A 12,223-nucleotide genomic window follows, 5' to 3' on the forward strand; every position below is an offset into this window, starting at 1 on the left:
TTCTTCTTCTTCTTCTTCTTCTTCTTCTTCTTCTTCTTCTTCTTCTTTCTTCTTCTTTTAACATATAATGTATTATTTGTTTCAGAGGTACAGGTCTGTGATTCAACAGTCTTACACAATTCACAGCACTCACCACATTGCCACTTTTTAATTTCTTCTTTTGCTTGATCCAATGACCAAGGCAGGATAGCATCATGAGAAGCTCAAACTGCCTTGATGTGAAGCCAGACTCCACCACCTAGTAGTGTAGGACTTTAAGAAAGTTTTCTCACCTCTCTCTAAAGTTTACATTTCTTTATCTTTAATTGAGGATAAACATAAGAATTATATCATAGCATTGAGGTGAGAATTGATTTAATATAAATGCAAAGTGCTTAGAACAGTCTGCAAGGAAAAAGTGCTCTTGTCATTAGCTATTATTTTTATTATTACAATTATTATCGGTACTATCAGAATGAAGTAAATATTGCCCTGTATCTGAGCTTGTGTTTCTTTTCCTTTTATTGGAAAGTTCAAGATCATTTTCTGTCTGGCTCATTGTTAGAGTTAAGCTCTTATCACACCACAAGGATTTTGCTGAGCATACCTGCTATATGACCCCAGAGACTGTCCAGTGCTTTTGTCTAATACCTCTGATTTCAGAAAATACTACTAGTTAATTCAAATATAGTTCTTCCCCTAGTCTCCACTACCTACTCCTCCTTTGACCATAGCCCTCTAAATAAATACAATCTTTGAAATAAATAAATAAATAAATAAATAAGATGCTTCAAGTATGCTTATGATTATACGAGAAATCTATGGGTTCAAAAGAAGAGTCATCATTGGTGCACATCAAGTGTTCTTTCAACTATTGCTAGGGTTTTTCAATTTTAAGTAAAAATATCTTTAAATAGATCTTTATAAAAGAACACAAATTAATTATTTGGAGAAAATCAATACAACTTGTTGTGGCTCCTGAGTTTCTGGAATCTGCCAATTGCTAATATTTTGGGAAAATATGAATTGTAAAAATTAAGTCAGCTATTGCTGCATTTCTCATATTTACACCACAGAAGTGCACTTCCTTTTCTTCTCTATGTCGCTGAACAGATAATGGATAGAGGGCTTTTTTTTTTTTTTTAAATCTTTTGAAAGAGAAGCCTGGAATACTGGAATGTGTAATAAATAGTAACTGTTAAAATAAATCTCTACTTAGATCTTCTGAAAATAAAGTATGCATCATAGAGCATTTATGGTGACTTTGCCTGAATTTTTTTTTCTTTTTTAGGAACTACATCTACATTCTTTTTTAAGATTTTATTTATTTATTTGAGAGAGAGAATGAGAGAGAGAGAGAGAGCATGAGAGGGGGAGGGTCAGAGGGAGAAGCAGACTCCCTGCTGAGCAGAGAGCCGGATGCGGGACTCGATCCCGGGACTCCAGGATCATGACTTGAGCCAAAGGCAGTCGCTTAACCTACCGAGCCACCCAGGCGCCCTACATCTACATTTTCAGTTCTACTCTTGCACCCTTGCATTCTCCAGAGTGATTTTTTTTTTTCTGAGAGCATGAATCTGATGACCTTCCTCCCTTGTTTTAATCCTACAATAGTTTACCATTGCAATGAAACTAAATTTGCAAACCCCATAAGAGTCATTCCTAGCTCCCTGGCTTCATTTAGCACCACCCTTCTCAATTAACCATGGTCCAGAAGTATTAGTTTCCTTTCTGTCTATTTCTTGAACATTTTCAACTCTGACCCATGTTCTTTGTTGACTGAGTTCTTTCACCCACTACAAGTTCACAAATTTAACATGGATACCTGCCAGCAGTCTGGCTCTTCCAGAAAGTGGACCAAGCTTTAAGATATACCTAAGTGCCAGCCTCTGGTATTAGACTACTTGTCTTATGTCAACAGCCCTGTGTATTGGCATTTTTCTTATCTTGATGATGTGTTCATTCATATCTCTGTTTGAAATACAGCTTTTCAGAAAGATTTTCCCTAACAACCCAAAATAAAGCAGGCTCTACTTTCAATGTTCAAACTATCTTAGAGCCTTGCTTTATTTTCTCCACCACACTTACTAATTTTTGAACTTGCATTTTTCCATTTACTTGTAAATGGGTTCATTTTCTGTCCATAACAGGGCAAACAAGTATAGAGCCTTGGTCTGCTTGACACACCTCAGCATTGGAGATTGGGCCCAGCAAGTACTGTATGCTTAATAAATATTTGTAAAGAGATGTGAATGAAGGAAAGAAAGAATAATTAGATTCGTAATAAAAATATAAAATTAGAATTGAGATTTTTTTTAAAGTGCCATCTAGATCAGAGTGTGCAAATTATAACCAGTGGGCAAGTCAATCCTGTAGCCCGATTTTGTATGGACTTGAGAGCCAAGAAGGTTTTGTACAACTTAAAGCGTTGGAAAATGAACAAGGAAGAATATATGACAGACAGTAGGTGGCTCGCAAAGCACAGACTATTTACTATCTGGCCCTTTATAGAATCAGTTTGCCATTGCCATTCTAGATTAAGTCCTCACTGATGCCTCTATTACCTGAATGGATATGGTAGCTTTCCATGAAAAGTTAGGGAATTGGATTAGTAGATCTCTTTAGACTTTTTATAATCCCTCTGAAAGGTGAATGGAGAAAGCAGAGTTAACCACACCTACACAACACCTACGTTTCTTAGTCTTCTGCGTGATAGGGGATGGAAAAGAGAAAGTGAGTAAGAGTGAGTAGATGTGAGAATTTATAAGATCATTGCATAAAGTAAGGCATTTGTCCAGGAAAGCTGAAGTAATGTAGTTACTGTCTTGAACTTCAGAGAATATATTGCATCAAAAGCCTACTCAAGTTAAAATGCAAATCTCTCTTCCTGAATCTTTGACATATACATCCCAGTTGTTAACATATAAATAAGATAAATATGAGAAAATTCAACGATCAATTAGAATAATATTTTCATACAGATTAAAAGCAGGGATGTGTCCCCGAGTCTGTCTGGGTTCAAACCCTGGCTCCACTGATTAATAGATGTGTGTCTCTGAGCACACTTAATCTCTCTGTATCTCCATTTTTAAAAATCTGTAAATTAGTGATAATAAAATTCCTACCATTGAGAATTGCCAGGAAGGTTAAATGTGTTAATATTTTTAACATGCTTAGATTACAATGCCTTACATATAGTATGTACTACATATCTTGGCTGAATAAAATAAAACCATTGCATACTAGCTTTATTATTTATCATCTCCCTTAGGCAATAAAATTGTATGACAAATAATGCAGTGATACAATCAGATTTTCTCATATTTCTGTAACATGCATGCCTAATGGAGGTTGCATAAGAATTAAACTTATATCGAATTCCAAAGTTAGTTCATTGTGTGAGATGATGTATTTGTTTTAAATTATTTTATCATTGTTAAAAAGTTCTGCTTTTTCATTCCCATAAATTTCAGAATGAAAATGTAATTTCACTTCCAAAATGATTTTAATTTAACACATCAACATAGAAGCTCACACGATTGTTTCCTAGCCAATTGGTCACAATCATTCTTAACCATTTCAGCACAGGAAAACACAATAAATTGTAGATCTAGAATATCTTTTCAAGGGAGAAAACTTCTAATATGAAAAACAATGATGTGGAGAACAAAGGCAAAGGAAAAAAATAAATTTCCGTGCAACTTAACAGTCCATTGACAAGTCCTTGGGATAAGCAAAGTGACCTTCCTCGAGGAACTCAGCTGCCTCGATGTTGATACCTTGCTAAGGGCAAAAGGCCATCTTAGCTTAACATTATTCCAACCTCCAAGATCTTGTAAGTCTCCTTTAATATATAAATATTCCTTTGGAAACGTCCTTTATGTCTACCCCCCAAGATATATGCTAGCAATCATCCTCTAAGCACATGGCCCACTGATATCCATCTCACGATTAAGGTTTTACTAGACACTAGTAAATGACCTCTTCCTAACAATAGCTAGCCCCTCTTGGTCCTAGAAACCTTGCTCCCAAATTCCTTAGAGACTTACACTATCCGTAAACCCCTTCCAACTTGAAAGTATATAATCAGTCACCAGTCACAAACCCCGTGCAGCTCCTTCTGCCCACGGGTCCTGTACCAGTGCTTTGATAAAAACCACCCTTTCTGCACCAAAGATGTTTCAAGAATTCTTTCTTGACTGTTTGCCCTGAACCCCAACATTTCCACATCAAATAAAAATATGCTTCAAATGCTGTTTCTTCTTCTTTGTTGCCATTGCTACTCTTGCTGCTGTTTTCTAATTTAAAAAAATAATAAAATGGTGGAATAGAGAGTTGAGCCAGCAAGAGAACAAGCTACAGAAGACCCTCTTCCTGTGAGAACTTTGTCTACTAAATGCCATCTACAGTCTGATGATACCAAATTTCATCTCTGCAACCCAAACCCCCTCTTTGATTTGCAGCCCTCCAACTCCCTCCACCCCGAGTGTACAGGTCTTCTTCTCATGCTTTAAGCCCTCTCGGCACACTGATGCATCAAGGCCTTTGCACTTGTCCTTTCCTTCACTTTTCATGAAGAGACTCATTTTCCCCCATCTCCTTAAAGCACTTATTGAAAGGTTTCTTCTCTGGGAGGTCTTCCTGACCCCTTTTAAAAATGACACATCACACACAAACACACATAATACCTGTTCATCTCCATGACACTCATTACTACCCACTACACTGTTTTATTTACTTAGTTGATATTGTATGTATCACTCCATTAGTATAGAAGGACCATGAAGGCAGTGTTTTTTGGTTGGTGTTTTTGGTTTTGTTGTTGTTGTTATGTTGTTACTGTTATTGTTTTTTGCTCCTTCTTTGCTTTTATTTTGCCTGTCATAAATTAGATGCTTAATAAATGCATGACAAATAAATGAATAACAGTTTAAAAGACAAGTTATACACTTATTCCACACAGGTTCACTAATCTCTTCCTCTGTGCCAGGCCATAGGTATGCAGAATTTATTTATTTATTTATTTATTTATTTATTTATTTATTTATTTATTTATATTTATTTATTTGAGACAGAATAAGATAGAGAGAGCATGAGAGGGGGGAGGGTCAGAGGGAGAAGCAGACTCCCCGCTGAGCAGGGAGCCCGACGCAGGACTCGATCCCAGGACTCCAGGATCATGACCTGAGCCGAAGGCAGTTGCTTAACCAACTGAGCCACCCAGGCGCCCCCACAATTTAGAAAATAGGTCTTGCTTTCATGAAGCTCAGTACATAGTGGTCACACAAAATAGGAGAAAATGCAAAGACATTTTAAGCGTTAAATAGATTGTAGTAGTTGATGCTACAGTAGTTGCGCTAAAGCACATAGCACATAGAGATGAACCTAAGTATCTCATCTTTTACACACATACCCACACATACATATGCATCTTCTTTGAGAAATAAGTGTATACCTATAGGCCTGCAAATGTTTTTTGGTTGTACAGGTTCTTAAAGGTTTCCTTTTTTCTTTTTACTTTCATTCATTGATACTTTTTCTAAAAGCTCCTCTGGAACCAGTTAAGTAAACATCTATTTCTATTGTGTAGAGCCTCAGGATGATAGGAAATAAAAAATTTCATTATTTAGAGGTTACAAGTGGTGAAAGAAAGTCTGTTTCATTTTTATGTGTTGTTCTAGGTGAATAGATAAATTTATGAATGATCAGAGATTGCTATAAGAAGACCAAAGTACATTGTTAGAAACTAATTGTAACCCAGGGGGATCGGGTGCAAAAATTCAAAATGCTAAAGATTACAGACTTCAAATTCATTGGGGTGACGTAAGCAGCATCTGTTTCCTTATCATAGAATGAGATTTCAACCTTGCTGGACAACTGGAGTACCTGTAATTCTCAGGAGATATCTAAGCTGTTCTTTAAGGAATGTGAAACCATCAGAATAAAAAGAATAATCATGACAAGTTAAAATAGAAAATAAATTAAGGCAGGAACTAAAATCTAATTAAAACTTTTGAAGATAAAAATATAACATCTGAAAATTCATGTTTCAAAACCAGAGAGATTTTATATAGTTGTATCATATTCGGCTCCTCGGTGACACAACAGTGGGCCATCAGTTGTGACAGGAAAAAATACAAAGCTCGGAGACAAGATTATAAAACTCATTCCTTAATTATGTATTGATTAAACTTTAAGACCTTTATGTAGTGATCTAGGTAGCAACTTTTGATGCACAGAAATTTAAATTGCTGCAGTTACCAGATATATGATTTTAAGAATTCAAAAATTCCTGATCATCAAATTATATAAATGGCTTTAGAACACCATTTGTTTACACAAACTCATTGTAAAAATCTTAAACCTGAGGAGAACGTGGGCGGCTCAGTAGGCTGAGTGTCCGACTCTTGGTTTCGGCGCAGGTCATTATCTCGTGGGTCATTATCCCATGTGTTGTGAGATTGAGCCCCGTGTTGGGCTCCACACTCAGTCAAGAGTCTGCTGGAGACTGTCTCCCTCCCTCTCGCCCAAATATATAAATAAATCTTAAAAAAAATCTTAAACCTGAAAATACTTTCACCATCATTAAATGTAACGTTCCCCTCTTTTCTTTGCGCTTTCTCACATATATGTGAGATATATTTTTGTATGTTTTATATATTTATACATTATATATTAGACATGTTGTTACATATTTTGTATATGTAAAATATATACATATATAGGCATACGCCCCTATATATAATGATAAACAGAAGTCCTCCCTTATCCATGGTTTCACTTTCTGAGGTTTCAGTTACCTGCAGTCAGCTGCAGCTCATGATGCTCCTTCCGAGTGTCAGAGGTAAGGAGTAGCCTAACCCTCTGTTTCAGTGCCTGTGTCCTTCACCTCACTTCATCTCATCACATGGCATCTTATCACCTCACATCATCACAAGGAGAAGGGTGAGTCTGACAGTACAGTAAGATATTGTGAGAGAGAGACCACATTCATATAACTTTTATTAAAGAATATGGTTGTAATTGTGCTATTTTATTATTAGTTATTGTTATTAATCTCCTACTGTGACTAATTTATAAATTAAAGTTTATCATAGGTAGGTATGTACAGGGAAAAGCATAGTATATATAGTACTTGGTACTATTCACAGTTTCAGGCATCTGCTGGGAGTCTTGGAACATATTCCACATGGATAAGGTGTCACTACTGTATGTATAATATGATAGTGATAAATAGTATATATATTCATAGTTATATCCAGGTTCTTTCTTGGGTAAAAGTCCTCATGGTCCCATTATAAAAACAATGCTCCTATTAATAGTCAAATCAGTACTCATGGGGAGAGAAAAGCACAGTAGAGTTCCAGCTTGTATTTCCACATCTGGCTAGGGGCTGGAACTGCCATTAACTGAGTACCTACTATGTATTAAGCCTATAGCTATTTTATCTCATTCTATCAATCACAGTCCAGTCAAGAAAACTGTTGAAACACTGATTACTTTAAGGGACAGATTATTATGAGAAAATGATTAAAGTAGGATTGGAAAACGAGTAAACAAAATGAGTACACTGAGTTAACACAGGAGCTTTAAGAAGCAAACATCCCCCGAGAAGCAAGAGAAGAAAGTGAGTATAGCAGAACCCGGGAGCGGGAAGGAGATGTCCTTTGCATCAGCAGCTCACACCTGTGAAGGGATAGCAGTGTCCAGCTGAGGCGGTGGAGGCCAAGAAAGCTAGAAGTTAGAATTAATGAAAAGGAGAGGGTATACTGCCGAGGTGATGCTGACAGGTAGGGCAAACAAACAGGAAGGGTGAGTCTCTTTCCTCTTCCCATCTCTCAGTCTATTTTCCCCTTTTGGTAAAACACCACAAAGAGTGATAAATGGGAACTGTGGTGTCTGTAGTCCCAGCTGCAGCAACACAACACAGAGAAGAAAAGGCTGGATTTGAAGAGAGGGGCAAGAACTTAATAACTGGTGCATTGATAAAGTGTGCAATGATAACTTGCAGGTGTTTAAAGACTCAGTTATGTTATTTCTCAAAAATGGCTGCCAGTAATGTCCTATCAATACTCCACCTTTACTACTGGCAGGGTCTCACCTCCTTAATGTCGTATCAGTTTAGGGGCGCCTGGGTGGCTCAGCCTTTAAGCGTCTGCCTTCGGCTCAGTTCATGATCCCAGGGTCCTGGGATTGAGCCCCGCATCGGGCTCCCTGCTCAACGGGAAGCCTGCTTCTCCCTCTCCCACTCCCCCTGCTTGTGTTCCCTCTCTCACTGTGTCTGTCTCTGTCAAATAAATAAATAAAAGAAATCTTTTAAAAAAATGGCGTATCAGTTTAATTCTATAAGTTGTAGATACTTAGAGTCATTGAAACGTATTTTTAGATCTCACACCTTCCTCCCATTTGTTTCATATTTTCAATTTCACATCTTATTCAAAGTTTTCCTCTTTTAGATCCAATCTCCCACCAGTGTCAGTTGAACTGGGGGCTGGAGCAGCCTGGGGTTCAATGGGAGCCAAAAATCTGCTCTTTCATCTGCCCCTCTGTCTTCCTATATTTGCCATTCTGGTTCTGAAGGCAAATCTATTAGGGGAAAACAAATGTCATCTCCCTTTATGGCTCTCTGTAATAAATTCGATGTCTTCTTGGTTATTCATAATTACTTTCTAGTTCATTTTCTATTTGTTCAGGTAGGACGAATGGTGGTGTATGAAGGCCCTGCTGACAAAAGCTGAATTCTGACTAATCTGACCAGGTAATAGTGTTTGTCCACTGACAGTTCAAATAAATTTGTGGCTGTCCCCACTGGAAGTGCCGTGTCAAATTAGGCAAGTGCCCTTTTGTCCTATGCTGGTCTTCTGCCTCACAAACCTATCTCTGCTGCTCTTTATGGCCTGCAGACCTGAAGCCTCTGGACAAGGGATGGATCAATTATCTGTGACTCTTGGAATTGAGTTTTGGCGGGCATCCTTGTCTTCTCTTCTCCCCATCATCCGCCCTGCCAAGTCTCACCCATTGTTTCATCCATTTCTGGTAGCCCTGAGAAGACCAGCACATTCAGTGAATAAGCAGATATTCAATCAGAAAATAAACATTGACTATGAAAGCAATCACAGATCTCATGAGACATTCCCTTGATGTTTTTCAAGAAGATAAAAGGATAGTTTCTTTTTATGAACTGTGTCCAACCCAAAGGCCATCATTTACCCCCTTCCATTTTTACACTTAATATTCATTCATCTGGTGGTGACAGAGACAGACGTAGAGACGTTTCTGTTGAAATTGTACCCCAAAGATTGTCTTTGGGATTTTAGCTAGTTCTAACTTATGGTAGTCCCCTTGGTTTACAACACTAGATCCTTTACACTTTTTGTTCTCAGTTGTGGGATTTTGTCCAATTCTGGGAACTCCACCCAATGCAACTCTGTATGCATGAACTCATTTGATCATGACAATGATGCATGAAGTACTATTATTATTCCATTTGAAAAAATGAGAAAACCGATGGTCAGTTCTACAACTAGTAAGTTATAGATCAAGATTTAAGACAAATTCAAGTCTAATCAAGCCTATGCTCTTTTCACTTTTCGTATAGCTGGAAACACTGGCCCAGCTTTCAGAACACCTAAGGGACATATATTTGATGAGCTTGGAAAGGGATATAAATGAAATTATTGCCCAGTGTGGAGTTCTCTAGAGATTAACAGAAATGCTAAGGAGAGGGAGGTCAGTCAGTAGTCACTGAATAAAATGAGTTAATTCTAACATAATTTTCAATTTTTGATATTTTTTAAGAATTATATATTTGGACTGGGTAGTGAATCTTTTTGTGCCCAAGTTCTTCACTTAAAAATAGGAAAAATAATGGTTTCTCCTTCATAAGATTATTGTGAGGAATTAAGCAGTTATATGTAAAATCTTTAGAATGCTGCAGGGCACAGAATAAGTAATCAAATAATAGTGTTATTATTATGATCATCACTCCATTTATGTACAGAAAACATACCCTATCCAGGCATGCAGATGGAGGCAGAGAATTCTTGACTCACTTCAAATACATTGGCATTATCTCCAAAAATATCTCACATTCTGTGAGCTAGGAAAAGTGTCGTCTCTCTATTTAGACATAATGGTGGAACTAGAGGAGCTTATTCACTTCAATCATTTTGGGATCCGTATATATTTCTTTTTGTTCTGTTGGAAACTTCAGGTCAATTTTAGGGACATAGCTTTCATCCATTTTTGTCACCTTGTTTGGTATAAATGTGGGTTGCCGTGCTCCTCTTTCACAGCTACTATCTCCACAATTTTAGCCCTTGCTTTCAAAGAAATTTTTGCAAGACTGCCAGTTGGAATAAGTAATTAACACTTCAGCTCAGCTCTGAAAGGGGAAAACAACTCTGGCATACAAACTCCTGCCAAAGTCAGTTCTCTCACCCAGAAAATGCCTGAAATACTCATCAGGGTACTTTCAATTTCACTAAAGGAGAAAAGAAAAAAAGACAACATGATCAAAATGGAAGTTCACCAGCTTATCCCTATCAAGTGTTGGGCCAAAAAAATAAGAATTAAAAAAAAAAAATGCAGATGAGGAAATGAGAGAACTGAAGTAGCATGTATCAAGATGGAGAGATCTCACTAAAACAGTATGGAGTAAAAAACAGCAAGTTGCAAAAGCATTGAAGTGATATAATAAAATTCATTTCAAGAATTAAAATCACCCCAAACAAGACTGTGTGTTGTTTTCTGATAAATCTGTAACAAAATTTGCAAACACCTATGGAACTGATGTATACCGAGTTCGAGATGATAATTGCCTTTTGTACAGTGGGAGTGGAGGAGGAGGGACAACGAGAATTTCGAGAAATACACAGGGAATGTAGATTTAAACTTTACTTCTTAATCTGGGTCATGAGTTTATAATTCTTTTTTTTTTAAAGATTTTATTTATTTATTTGACACAGAGAGAGAGAGAGAGAGCATAAGCAGGGGAGTGGCAGGCAGGCAGAGGGAGAGGCAGGCCCTGTGCTGAGCAAGGAGCCTGATGTGGGCCTCGATCCCAGGACCCTGGGATCATGACCTGAGCTGAAGGCAGACACCTAACGACTGAGCCACCCAGGTGCCCCTTGAGTTTATAATTCTTATATTATTTCTACGATATGAAGATATGTGATCTATTTCAAACTAAATAAAAGTCAGGGGCACTCTCATTCAATATATTTCATGACAAGTAACTCTGGAGGAAGGGATGTTACAGTGAGTTAGCTTATGTCGGAGCAAACTTGAGTGATATTCGAAAGACACTAGGGATTTTTCTGTTAATATGGATCCTTGTTGTGTGAATAACCAGTTAAGTTTCTGCCACACTTCTCTTTTTCACCGCCATCACTGGCTTTTCTGGGATCCGAGTAGAGTAGGGATATGGAGCCAGTCCTTACCTATGTGTCTGTTTTGTAATCAAATTACATCTGAATGATTACACCGAACAATAATATTAACCATATATGCACATAATGACTAACTGTTAGGTACTTAGCATATCCTGAGTTGTCATGTCATAATCTTCTATAGGACAAATGCATTGCTTTGCAATAATAGTACTGATCTCTTTCTACAGAAAAATAAACGACCCACAAGACGCAAGGCTTTTTGTGGTTTTTGTAAGATTGGTTTTAGAGGAAATATAAGATATGTCTCTCCTTTGCCCAAATAAACTGTGACATGTTCAGTTAACTTCATTTTTGAATCATAGTTTTCATGAAGGGTAATGTATAGATATTTAATATAGTTAGATTAGTTTTGGCACATATGCACAATTTTGTAACCCACACCTATATCAAAATACAGATAACTTTATTTTGTCACCTCGACTTCTGCAAATTGTTTTGCATTGTTAGTAATTTTATTAAGGAGTTGTAGGAGCTCTTTATATTTGTAGATTAAGTTCTTTGTCAGGTATGTTAAAATATTTTATCCCAGCTTCTGGCTAGCCGATTTATATTCTTACAGAAGTTTGGTGAACAAATATTTACTCTTTTTATGATGGAAAAATGAAATATTTGTCTATTTAAGTCACAAATATATTCTATGTTTTCTTCTAGAGTACTTACAGTTTGGGCTTTTAATGTCAATATCTATGTGTTGAATGTTAGGTCTTGAATTCAAGAGGATCCATTTTGAATCAATTTTTTATGTTTAATGTGAGTTAAATGTCAAGGTTTGCTTTGTACTCTTTTTTATA

Source organism: Neomonachus schauinslandi, chromosome 3 (genome assembly GCF_002201575.2).
Source record: "Neomonachus schauinslandi chromosome 3, ASM220157v2, whole genome shotgun sequence".
Lineage (NCBI taxonomy): Eukaryota > Metazoa > Chordata > Mammalia > Carnivora > Phocidae > Neomonachus > Neomonachus schauinslandi.